At 40.9% G+C, this 13869-nt stretch overlaps 1 protein-coding gene across 1 annotated transcript in view; it reads left to right on the top strand.

Annotated features, from left to right (window-relative positions):
• Window positions 1-7190: 7190 nt before the first annotated feature.
• Window positions 7191-13869, top strand: part of brinp2 (bone morphogenetic protein/retinoic acid inducible neural-specific 2) — a 111165-nt gene continuing 104486 nt past the window's right edge. The window contains exon 1 of the mRNA XM_036597225.1: window positions 7191-7895. The gene's annotated coding sequence lies outside the window, so the exon portion shown is untranslated. The remainder of the gene's footprint in view (window positions 7896-13869) is intronic.

Genomic DNA, 13869 nt, shown 5'->3' with positions numbered 1-13869 from the left:
AAGACAGAAGTGACAGATACACATGTTTGGAGAGCCCCCATTTTTCTTCCTTATTTAGTGATGGATTAGTGATGGAGTTTGTTGCTTATTTATTTATTTTTAAACGAGAGGCCTGTATACTGTGGCTGGCTAAATTAGTCGCTATGCTCATGTATTCCAAGGCAGATGTCACATAATTTCCAAACCACTGGCATGCAATGTCATATTACACAAAAAATGCAATAGAGGCCAAGCAAGAAGACAGTGACTTAGAGAGAATGCATAGTGTAAGAAAATGTATCAGAATATCTCACCAGAGGGAACTGCAACATGTATATGAGCAGAGAGTAATAAAAAAAAACAGCTCAGATAGAAAAACTTTTCTCAGTATATACATCACAAACTACACATTAAATCAGCCCTTGCGAAGTAACTAAATATTTCATCATTGCTCAGCCCTGAATAAAACTCTTATTTTGCTTATATTGCAATTGCGCAGACATATGCATTATTGTAGAGGACAAAATAAAGGCACGCATGCTCTGTCTGGGATAGTAGAAACAGCTCTGCTCATTGTCATGGTTTTGCTTACAGATTCTGTTTATGAGCCGAATAAAAGATATGCTATCTTTGTTGCAGGTGCCAGAACTGAGAGATATGATAAAAGAGCGCTCAGCTTTCAATGGAAGCTTTAGAAGATCTTAATGCTGTGATTTTTTTCTCCCTCAAATAATTCTGTTGATAATGCATTTATTTTTGGTTTTAATTCACGATACTCATAGTTTGCATTAGGTTTAAAGAACTAAAAAGAAGCGCTTTCATTTTCAAAAAGAGCATCATTATGTACACAACTATTAAACAATTAATAACAACAACTGCATTGAAATATGTACTGTGCATGGTAAAACATACCTTGTGTGGCTCCCTACTGGAACACCTTCTTGCTCTGAGCTCTGCAATGTTGGTTTAAGCCATATCTGCTTTTCTTAGAAACTCACTCTGTTTGGAATCAGCAGGCAAAGTGTTACCTCTGACATTGTCACAGCGGAATTTCAGTTACACGTTTTTTCCATGAGCATCAAAATGCACTCTCTCTCTCTCTTATATACACACACACACAGACACATGCACACACACACACACACACACACACATCTCTGTCTTTGTAGGGTGTTTCCACTGATATCTGTATTACTGTTGGTAAATGCTGCTGAGCCTTCCCTAACATAACCTCAGTAATCCAAATGATCTTTCAAATAAATGCTGTACTTTTGTGAAAAAAAAGCATTTTTTATCATAGCTACCAGCCAAATGTTGCACATTGTCATGATTTCCATCATCTGGTACACACAAAGAGTTACATACATGGTCACAAATACAAACTTTGGGTAACAGAAGACAGCAAGCATCTCAGTTTCAGCCCGTAACAGTCAACAGCTCACTGTTAGCTCTCAACAAAGAGCCACATTCAGGCATTCAAATGATTTTTCAAATAACTGTTTACTGTTGATAATTACTTGGCAAGCATGAGTTCTGAAAAACAGTTAAAGGTTAAAAAGTACACAGGCATTAATTACGCATTAGGCATTAAGCATGAAGGCACAACACTCAGTGTGACCCTCTGAAACACTGCACCAATGACTAAAGTTTTCACTGTGAGTCAGAATTCTCTTGAAGGTACATTTTTCAATTTTTTCCCCCTGCAAACAGGTGTCCTTCCTTCCATATGCACTGACAGTAAGAAGTTTCTAGAAGCCAGTTGGCTGAGAGTTTAGGTAGGCATTTTCATTCTCAAATGCAAGATGTTGAATCTCCCCAATTACCAAGAGAAAAGGGCCAGCCTTCTGCTGAATGTTCAAACATTCAGCATTCCCAAATGGCGCCATGCAAAAAAGCAGAAAAAAAACACATCTAGGTGGAAAGTGGAGTACTGTATTCCACACTGAAATGCACAGTGTTACTGTAAACAAATTACAGTCACCTGCCCTTAAATTGCAATGGTCTGCCTGTGGGCACATACTTCCTAATACTCATACCATCTCACAACTACAAAACTTACATATTGGTTTCATAGTTATTACAATAATAATATTATAAATTGTCATAGCTGCTGAATAATAAGTTATGACATTAACAACTGATTAATAAGTTTAGGATTCAAGGGAGTTAAAGCACCCATTAAGAGTATCATTGCTGTTGTAACAGAACTGTAATATTTTAACCTTTTATGTAGATTTACTGAAAGTAGTTTTGGACCATTTCTATTGATCCATTTGTCATAGGATATTCACACACAAAAAAGAAGACTGTGTAGTTTTGAAATGACAGTGATGATGCATACTACGGACAGATGTGACTGACATTAGAGCTGATTTTCCCATGTTAAAAAATCCTGGTGGTTGTGTATAAAGATGAGCTGTCTGTTAATGTTTTATGAAGATGTTCAGAAGAATTTATGGGCTAAAGATGCTCTTTATGCATCTATCAAGCCTGTATGGTAACAAAATAAAACCTTCTTCATACACTACTTCTGATTGGATTCATTTAGCTTGAGATGACCTTGTTACACAGTAATTGAATTTATTGTTTATTTATTGTTTTATTTGTCTTTTTGCCCTGTTATGACGTGTACAATTAGATTAGTCTGCATACATTTTTCAAATTGCAGGCCTTGTGGCTCCAAGAACATAATTTCTCTTTCAGTCGTCAATGAAATAACACCCTGTTAGACACATCTGAATGCATGCGAGAAAGGGGAGGAAAGGGGGAAAAAAGGAAAAGACATGGAGGAGTTGACTCCAGATTGACTGTGGACGGCTGCCAGCTCACTCTCTAAAGATTGCACCCTCCGAGCGTTTTATATGTCAGCTTCACAAGACGAATGGCAGCGGAGTGCATCTGCCACCTATTCCCTCCCCCCTTCAAAGATGAATCACCTGGAGTGTCCAGCTAGCCGCTAGCCGAAAGCACGGGGTGCTGTGATCGTGCTAGCAAACATCGTCGCACCTTGACCTTCTGCTCAGGACCACGATGAGGCCCTTGAGCCTCCGGCAGCTGGCGGGCTAATATATCGCTGGCACATAGAAGCGATGCCACAAGCAGCAGAAGGAGGCCAGGAGACTTGCGTACCCCGGAGTTTGACCATCTGTGTCTTATCGGTTGTCATTAAGGTTTCTAATTCGGGGGCCGACTTGGGGATTAGCCAAACGAGGGCCGGAAATGTCATTACCCGGCTCCTGGTGAGGTGTCCTCCACATATTTACATATTTATACACCTTAATTGTCTTTGCTTCGCAGCAATGACATTGAGGGCCGCCAAAACATCAAGGAGAAGCGATATCGGTGTGCCCATGCTAGCACATTTGTTCTAGGTATTACATTTGAAGCTAAACTAGCCTGACAACATTATCCTCCACACTAGGATGGACCATTACACTTGAAATAAGAGGGACTTAACGTTGATGGTTATATCGCAACTGCCTCCTTCCACTGCCCTATTATGTTAATTGTTCCCTGACAGTACTTATACCGTTATACCATTTATATAAGTACTCAGCACTCCACAAAGTGTTTGTCTCATAAAATCGTTTTATACCAGCTAGGATCAAATATACAGTTACAGCATGCTTTGTTCATGTGATAATTAAAAACAAGAAAAGCTTGAATATGCTTTGACCACTACACAGTTAATTAGCACCTAAGGAAAGAAAACCACCACCATTTAAAATTCCAAGATTTCATGTGAAACAAGTTTCAAGGATTTTCCTGAGCCTCAAAAAGAAAACCCGCCCAGAGAGATATGTGTTATTCTAATGTAATTTCACAATATGCAATCAGCGGGTTTTATGGCAGCATCATTTTTATTTTATAAATTCTAACATTTGCATTGCATGGCCAAATGGTGCTCATGGAATTTATGTGGTACGCACAGAAGCAGAGACATGCAGAAGGCTAGTGAGGTTTACAAAGCAAATAAAAATGCAAAACAGGGAGCCAGGGTATTTTTTATCAAGTTCAAGCAGAGGAGACGAATGATATGCTGCAAAATCTCCAATTGGAAGCAGGGAAGAGCTCACTCAAGTGAGTTTAGGGTGTACAACCACAGTCAAGAAGAATACTACACAGGATGCCAGGCCCACAATGCTTACCCAACCTAATCTTCATAACTGTTTTATGTAGAGAAAAAAAGCTGCAGCTGAGGTCGGATGTATAAAATAAAGCCTAAAGCGCTAAAGATATCAATATAGTGTGGGTGGAACGTAAGTCGCTTGTGTTCTGAAACAAAAGATAAATACGTCCCCTGGATACTGTGTGCTGTCAAAATTGCTCACTTCTAGCCATGAAACGCCGTAATGCGCCAGAGATGTGTGCTTTAATCTCTCATTTGTTCAGGGGAGAATGTTCATTTCAAAGGCCGCACTTCTCCTTACTGCCTCTTCACACAGGGAGAGAGAGGCCAGGGAAGGAAAGAAAAGTTGCCACACAAGATGTAATACTATTCAAAGGAATGTGAACCGACATAATTTCACAGAGGACTGCAGGCAGCTTTTGTTTCTAAATGCATGAACCAGTGAAGTGCTTCCTTGCAGAGTGCCAGTGTAGTCAGGCACAGGCAGTATTTTTGATAAATGTTTTTTAAATGTGTATTTATTTTATACAGGTTTGTCATTTGTATTAGATGCTCTCAGGAAAATGATTATGCAATTTATATCGAAGCACTTCAGAGTTCAGGTGTGAGAATTTTCAAAATGATGAAATAACAACTGCTGGTAGTCCTAGCAGCACCTCCTTGTGCAATAGTCATCTTAGTGCCATAGACACATTAGTACCATAGACCCGCTAGCACTCCCTCTACATTAGTATGCAGCAGTGCTCAAACTCCTGGTGTTTTACCACTATCCAGTATGGTACAGCACAGTATGGTTATAAATCCTATCCCAGAACTATCCGTACCCCTGTTGAGTACCTGTGTCTGCTTCCCACTGCATAACAGAACCGTAAAAGTAACAGAGTTCTTTTTAGCATGTGCAGTTACACGCTTTTTTTCATGTGAACTTAGCATTAACAGTACACACAAACGACAGCAGCCACAGCTGAGGAGCTTCAAGATCTGATTTACCTTTTTAACTTTTGGTTTTATGTGAGAAGTCACAGGCAACAATTCTGGCTAGCTAGTGTTCTTTTTTTATTTTGGTTATTTGACTCATGACACTGCATGACGATTCTGTGACGATTGCCTTCGACTAAGCAATGGTTTGCACCATTATTAACTCCACCCATACATTCAGGTTCAGCACGCTTGGTACTCCTGCCAGAAGGGTAACCAAATTTAGCAAGGGTACTCATGTACAGTACAGGTCACTTGGCAGTGGAAATGATGACAAAATGCGTGATCTCGGTGTCTGTTATTATTTGTTATGTAACACTGGAGTTACATAACTAAAAAAACAATAGCAGCAGCCATCTTTAAGTCCAAAGTTTGTCTACTTTTTGTTGCCACACAGCATCAGAAACTGCATGAGCAAGTCTATTTTGGATTACTGGACAGTTTGGGCCAAGTGTGTGGTTATTTAGCTATGCAGATTGCACAATCCTAATTAAGGACATATTTGTTAGTGTCATTAGCCTCATACATTCACTCCAGTAAAAAACTGAAAAAAGTAAACTTTGGACACTAAACATGTTTTGGGTTTTTGACTACATTTGTAGTAAAAGCAGAAATGCCAATGTCAATAAAAACGTCAATAAAAACATCCATACAACTAAGAGCTTTTACATGCGGGGTGGGCAGGTGGGGTTGATCTCATAGTTCTTTGGGAGGTTAAAACATCATGTCAAAACTTCAAAGCTTTTCGTGGCTAGAACTTTAGCCTGGCTAACTCTGCCTGTGAGTTATTTATATGCCTCAAAATTGTGCTAAGTTACAGGCATCAAGAGGGTGGTTTTAGGGTGAAATAATATGTGTGAATTCTCTGACTTACACTCTATAATCAAGAAACACTTAGGATGAAGAAAATTACTTTAATGGTACAAAAGCAGTCTTCATGGTGAATGCCGAGAAACTTGTGTCGAATAGCTGTCGAATTAACAGAACATTGCTATGGGAGGGAATACGAGAAGTTGACCAGAAGCATGTTTTATTAAAAAAAATCTTTTTATGTGTGTTACACCTTACCCTGTGCACCCCTTGTATTGTATCTTCTTACAAAGGCTAAATCCTGAGTGTGATAACTCAGCTCTGGGATATCATGATTACAGGCTAGACTGAGAACCGTAACAGCAGGGAAGCTGATACACATTAAATATCCATGTACACATTTCTGATAGATACTAGTAAAAGTACTTTGGGGATACATTTTTCATGTTCTAACCTAGTGTTTGATTTAGATAGAGCCCCATTCCTACTTCTCCATTAAATAAAATATATTGCTGTTTTACTGTTTATTTCTTGTTTATTATGGCTATTACAGTGTTTATTGTTATTACTGTTCATTTTATGAATTGATGAAACAACATTTTGAAAAAAACAGCAGACTTCCTGTGGTGGAGAGAGCAAACAATGTGGCTTGAAGATTTAATAACTTTAATGGCTTTAACAAAGAATGATAGTGTATTAGTTTTGTGTGAAAAATATATAAAAACTACACATTCCAAAAGCTATATTCATATATATGGCCACTATCGGATCAGAAGAATATGGGGACAATTGTAACAATTATAAATTGTCTTAACGCACAGGAATGATTTTTTTCGCAGACATGCAGAAAAATGCGATTTCCAAGTACAATTTTTGTGTGTCAATGCAAGAAACAAAAACTGGTACAGACGTACTTGATCAACCACATTCCAGAAAGGGGGCCAGGCGAGCGCCTTAAGAAACTTCGAGACTTTTGTTTATATTTGTACGAATCCGGGCGTCACGACACATTTGCAACATTTCGGGAAAGTTTCGCCACGGCGTATGTGTTCTCGGTTTTATTAATCCAGCGCCGTCCCTTCAGGGCTTGCCGAGTCTGCTCCATCCTCTCCTCTCTTCCCCGACCTCTCTCCATCTCACGCCCCCTCTCCCTCCATTTTCCGCCTAGTCCCTTTTTGCTACGCCCACCGCGGCGAGCTCAGCCAATCGCGGTGATGGAGGCGGATTGTGGGCGCGGTCTATGAGTCCTCGCTCGTACTGAGCTGAGCTCGTTTGAAAAAGATAGACGCTTTGGCTGAGAGAGTCCGGAGTTAGTCCAGTTTCGTCTGCTCGCAGCTCAGAACCGACCGAGAGGGGCTCACCGCGGAGGTCACGGAGACAGGAGGAGACTCTCTGAGAGGATAACCGTGTGTGCTCTGAGGAGTACCGCTCCGTGTGGATTTATCTTCTTCCCTCTTGCTCCCCTGCGTGGGGTTCTTCTTTTTGCGCTTCAGCTCAACGCATCATCAGCACGTTTGACTTTTCCGCTCGAAAAATAAATTAATGAAAACAAATACATAAATAGATAAATGAAGAACAGCTTCTCGATTCCACCCGAAGTTGTCTAAAATTGAGGAAAACTTTTTGGGTATTTTCTGACAACATTTTCACCCTTGTATATCTACGACCCTGAAGAGAGTCAAAATTCATCGGTACGTGTTTAACAGCACTTAGCAGGTTAGCAATAGCTCAGTGAGCCAGCGGTTTTGAATGGATTCCTCCTCTCAGGTGGCAGGGAATGTTACTGTGACAATGGCTGGATTACCTTTCCCTCGCGGAGGAGGCTGCTGAGGAGGGGTGGAGGGCTGGGAGGAAGAGGAGGAGGAGGAAGAGAAGAAGGACCCCGAGCTGCGTTCCTCCACTTAAGCCACGACTGGGACGAGCCCTGTGACTGCCTCTTACAAGCTGGTCGGATACGCGCAGAACAGTGAGAGGAGTGCAGTCAGCCTTTGCAGTCTGGGTAGGTTTTTACCCCGGTCTCCTTAAGCTTCTGAGAAGCTTCTTAAGCTTTTTCTCCAGCGCAGTTATACTGTACTATACCGCACGTATATTTTATCTGTATCGTAGTAGCGGTTGCTGCAGAGGCTTATCGTTGTCTGAGATCTGTTTGTTTTCTGTGCGTGCATACTGCTGTATTGTCTTACCTGCTTTCAACTGCTGTTTTACTACGTGGACTGTTGACTGCTCCCAACTTACTGCTTTAGGTCCTGCAAAAGCATTCTCTGTGAAATAAATTAATTCTGAAGCTTGTCAAATCTTGACAACTGACATCCTGATGCGTTTTGGATTGTAATATGTCCACTTTTAACCAAACTGCCTCAAATGTGTTCATCTGAGAACTCAAAGGCATGCTCCTTTTTTCTTTTGTGCCGTCACAACGTCCCCTTGGAGCTATTCTGGGCCAGCCAGCCATGGTTCATGCAGAGTTTAATTTGGAATGCCCTGCTAATTGTAATTTGTGCCGTGTGGCAAGACCTGTTTATGTTGTAAACGTTCCAGCTTGCCTAATCCTTTTTCGTTATTGGTGTATCAGCGGTCTGTGGGGGACTTTTTTTCTTCCCCCTTTTTCCATCTCATTAAGATGGATTTTGTTTTATCCAATACGCCGTCCTCAAACTGAATCTAGAACTCCCCTCCGAGGAGTAGCTACTCTTTGCAAAGCAGCAGCACTGAGGGGTGCTCTCAAAGCAAGGAGCGCAGTCTTTTTGCTCGGCTTCCAAACTTTTTCTTCCCATTCCCGCTTCAGGGTCTTTAAAACCTCAATCTAGGAGGAGATTCACAAGTGGTGAAGCAGAGCTGACATAAAAGTGGCCTGTTGCTCATGTGGTGAAAATCATCACAGCTAGGCTTGGCCGGACGCCTGGACATTGCCAAAGAGGAGAGAAGGAGCGATGTGTGGGACGAGGCCTCCTCTTTTTCCTCCTTGTCCCCTGTTTTCATGGGTGGTGGCAGGATCTTTGTGTATCCTCACTCGTTATGGGCCACAGGCAGCGCAGCGCTGTAGGAGGACTCAAGGCAGGCACTACGAAGACTCAATTGTTTCACACATGTAGGCCTATATTAATCCTCTTTTCTCACAGAGAGACTGACATTTCAATTGAAATAAGGGGGGTATTTAATATCTTTTTTTTTGTTCTCAGAAACATATGAAACAGTCTGCTTTTTTATTTAATCCGTCGTGGATGTGTGTAAGCCTCTCCATGTTCTCCCTTGCGCACTCTCTGTTTGTCTCCCCGTCTCTCTCTCTCCCTCTCCTTGAGATTAAACAGTTGGTTTCAATATGATTCATTTTAGAACCGCTTCCCTGGCTTTCGCAACCCAGCACTTCAAACTGTCTCGCTGTGGATGGAATAATGTCTGAGCCCACTGCGATGAATGATGCTTAAGAAGGCAATCGTAGTGCGACCACATAAGCTTTCATCCTGTTATAAAAAGCAGGACCCAAGGCCGCAACTAATTGTGGTAGCACAAAATGTGCTTTTTGTGACCAGCAAGTTTCTAAAGCTGAGATTGTCTCATGTCTCTAACCAGCAGGGGCTTCAAAATCTCTCAGCTGATCTGCCACCAGTTTTACCTTTCAAATCTTAATAACAACATAATTATACACTTAGGAAGATGCTGGAATTGGAACCGTATTCTTACCTTTCAGACATCGTGACAATGTAGCTGCACTTCTCTTTTTCACCTTTAGAGGGAGCACAGCACAAATCATGAAGCAACATACTCATTCCAGTAGCAGAAACTAATTTTCTTCCAAAGCCATCTCCTTCCATGAAAAATGATAAGGACAGCTTCCGGGATGAGATGGCTAAATGATTATCTGGTTTGGGTATTGATCCAGTTATTGGAGAGGTTCATCCATTCAACTCAACATCCAAAACACGCAATCGATTCACACCACTATCGTCAGGGGAGATTTAATCCCCCCCGTAAGGTGATAGGGTTATTCTGCAGAATATTCTTGCATTGTGCTGGCCATGCCTGACCCAGTTTTTTGAGATACAGATCTATGATGCCTGCACCTGGCAGTTCTACACATGGCGAAGCCCTCAAAGCTGTCCAAAAAACAATGTGAAAGTGCATGATAGAACACAGGACTGTATTTCTAGTAACGGAGGTCATGCTGGTGGTGGTGTGTCAGTGTGTGTGTGTCCAGTTTTTGCCCTGTAAAGGTATGAATGAAATATTGATCAGATTCAGCAGAGCTCAGTGCTTCTGAAGGAAGCTCAATGTACAGCAGGACCCCGAAGATATAGCCTTGAGGTCTGTGTGCTCGTGTTTGTTTACTGGTGGGTAATTTATATGAAATATATAACACTACTGTACTGTGCAAGCACATTTATCTGATAAACTAACACCTTTTGCAGCAGAAAAAAGTGGAAGAAGATTGGACTACGGGTTGCTGGAATAAGATCAGGCAATTTTTTTATCAGCAAAATCCACTTGCCATGTGCAACTGTGCCAGTTTGATAATACCCTTCCAGTTCCTTTTAGCCACATCATTTGTGCCCAAGCAACTTTGGGTCATTGATCAAATCTCTGTAATAGGGGGGATTGGGAGTTTACTGGACCTTGAAGGAATATGGCTGGAGGTCCTGCATTGGACCACACACATCGGTCCGAAAGAAACTATCAGATAATAGAGAATAAGCAATGAACAGAATAGAGTGTGTACAGTGGTGTGTGATGTGCATATATTATCATATGAAATATTCATATCCCAAATGTGCAGTGTTTTAGGGAAAATAATTGGAATCTGGAAAGGAAAGTGGCCAGAAGCTTCAATTGCGCACAGACTAAAATAAAGCACAAGCGATGAGGAGAGAAGATCCTCAAAACACAAATTCTTTTACGGGTGTGATTTGTACACACAGTCATATGAGAAGCATGAAACCTTTAAAATCATACAGATACATAATGCCAGTTCTTTCCTTGATGAGTTCTGCTCTTTGTCCTCACATTACTTCTTCCAGTTATTCTTGCAGCCATTGGGTTCAAGAACATAATTTGTTGTGGCCATTTGCATGCTTAATTAAATGTTCTATTCATGCAAATAAAAAAGGTCACCAAAAAATACCCCACTAACCTCTCAGCCTCGGACAGCCTGTCAGGCAGAACAGCCTTGAACTTACTCGAGCGTGCCATGTTGAGGGTATGGGTGTCGATCGCAGTTCATGCCACAGCACTCTGGGGTGGAATAACTTTGCATATTTGTTTATTTATTTATTTATTTATTTGGCTTCCCAAGATCAACGCTGTCAAAGTTGTCTCCAGCCACTGAAATGGAAATGAATGCATCATTGTAAATCACCACAGTCCTAATAATTCACAAAGAAAACCTAAAAGGCACAATTGTTTATGAAAGAAAGAAAGACAGAGAGAGCGAGAGTAAGAACCTAATGGAGAGCGAGAAAGAGACCAACAGAGGGAGAGTGAATGAGCTTTGAGACAAAAATTCCAAACATAAAAGCAGAACATTTTTCCCACTTTTTTTTAAACTTTAGACTTTAGACACTTTTTTAGACTTTTCTATAAATCTGAAGTCTACAGTCTAAGTACACATTCCTTTCCATTGGGGAGCTCATTTTATGTCTGTCCAGTTGTACTAAAAGGGCCATGAACACTTGCATATGTATCATATAGACATTATTTCCTTAGCATAATCACCATTTCCACTCACTTTCACCAATTGAGGTAAATTTATATGAGCTGTTTGCATGCCGAATGAGTCAAATTACCATGCAGGAAGACTAAATTAAGGGTTTTGTGTTGGTTATCATATAGTATATTGTCATTCATTAGATAAGCTTGAGTAGCCTACAATCTAATTTAAAGGGGGATTCCTACTCCCTTAATAGAGGGGACACTTAATTTAAATGGATTGGGTAATTCCCTGTCCAAGCCCGAATAAATGCACTGTAATAAAGAGACACATCAATTAAGCCCTCTCTTCAAATATGATGCTGATGTACTTGATCAGGAAACATCGCAGTTGAGCTCAAATGCTCCCTCTCATAAACCATCCATTTCAACAGCACTGTTTACCATGAAAACTATGCAGTTCTTAAAGATGCCATGATTCATAAACTGATGATTAATAAACTGTTAGGTAGTTATTAGAAGGGAATTCATGCCCAGAGATATGGCTTTTTAGCAGCCTCAACTCTCTTGTTTTGACTCAGTCATAACCCATTACCCACTGGCTTTTGTATGCAACAAAAAACATTGTCACTTTGCTTATAACTATAAGCACTGAAGCATGTCTATGCCACTGAAGGTGGATTTATTGTGGCTAAAGAGTTCCATACATGGATGAGATGGTGTGGTATCGTTGTCCATTAACTCTCAGCTCATTCAGTATGCATGGCCATGTTTTCTCTCTGATGGCGAATTGCACCATGACGTTAGGAGTTGGAACAGGAAGCATCCTTGCCAAGTGCAGTCAAGGGGCCAAGGGGAAAATGATTTATTTGACAAAACGGGGCTGGGATCAAAGGGGCTGGCCAAAAAGAAAGCGGCAGGATCCAACGGCGGCCGATCACAGGAGGAGTCTCCACCAATCAACCCAAGCAGTGGGGCCTTTTCCCTGAATTTTAATTGGCTGCTGTGTGCTGGGCAGCCATTGCAGGCTTCAAGCTGGAGGCCATTACACGCGGTGACAGGGTCAGCCCCCATGCTGCTGTTGCTCAAATCACTGCAAAGACAATCTACAGCAGGCCCAGAGTTCACGTGTGGGCAAACACACACACATGCTCAAACTTAATGCATGTAATAGGCCCGTCATTACTGTCCTATATAATTAATATGCTTGTAAGTCACACAGTAAAATGCTAATGCAATTAACCTATCATCATAAGCCATGGTGGCCAACTAATAACAAAGCAAAAAAGCTACTGTCTAGATGAGGACATATTTAAATATGAGATATTTATCTCTGGGTGTCAAAGGGCCTTACTAAACACGTGATGTGTGACCCTACTTGTCACAGTTTCAGTATGGTTGTTTCAGCTGATCTAATCCAAATCCAACCTGGTCTCTTCTTTTGCAAAATCCAAGAAATCCATTATTGTTTTTTTTTTTTTAATTTTACCTTTGTTTGTGCTGCAGTTCATTAACAGCGACAGTACCAGCACAAGGGCTCTATGGCCATCCATTAGCGCTTGATGAGAGGAGTGGGGTTCCTGGCTGCTTCCTGGTATGGGGGGGAGAGAAAGGACATGAGCATTGTTGTATTTTTGCTGCCTCTGAATTAGCGTCCCTGATGGCGGGGAGGGGAGATAGATGGTTGTGGTTAGCCAGTTCCCTGGCATTTCAATCAGGAGCCCATGCCCTTTACATTTGGCACTGTGACTCAAATAACCTATCAATCAATTAGCCATCATTGTCCTGAAGATGACTTTACAGTTGTGATTTTTGTAACTAGTCGCCATTGAGAAATGGAAGAATGAAGAATAGAAAGTTTGAGCAAAGTGGGCATTTGTAAGTCCATAGTCATGAACATGTGAGCTTTGACATAAGCAGTTCATGTCTGATGGAGATTTATATACTCTAAAGCAGTGAGCCATCGTTTCTCAAAGAGAGTATAGTGGATTGTTAGGCTTGTCAGGTAACTGTGACTAAAACGTACAGGAAAAGAAAGAGGAGTAAGGATTTAGATGATGAATTCTTTTGAAAATAAGAAAGGTACCTGTGGAACTACATTGAAGCCTTTTAAAAGAAATGAATTACTCCCATACTTTCCTTCACAGCCAAAAGGAAAATAAAAGAATTGAAAGTGTGGCATATATGACCGTTGGAAGGCTTTCATCATACACAAATAAAGTCACCACTTCACTTTATAGTTCAGTATGGAAAGTAATTCAAAATTCATGGAATGTAATGATTAAAGAGAATGTTTCCAATTAGCCATCTGCATAAGGAGAGGTATATGTCTA

This window comes from Colossoma macropomum, unplaced genomic scaffold (assembly GCF_904425465.1).
Source record: "Colossoma macropomum unplaced genomic scaffold, Colossoma_macropomum, whole genome shotgun sequence".
In the NCBI taxonomy this organism is placed as follows: Eukaryota; Metazoa; Chordata; class Actinopteri; order Characiformes; family Serrasalmidae; genus Colossoma; species Colossoma macropomum.
Note: the sequence above shows the minus strand (reverse complement) of the source record. Positions and strands in the feature narration are given on the sequence as shown.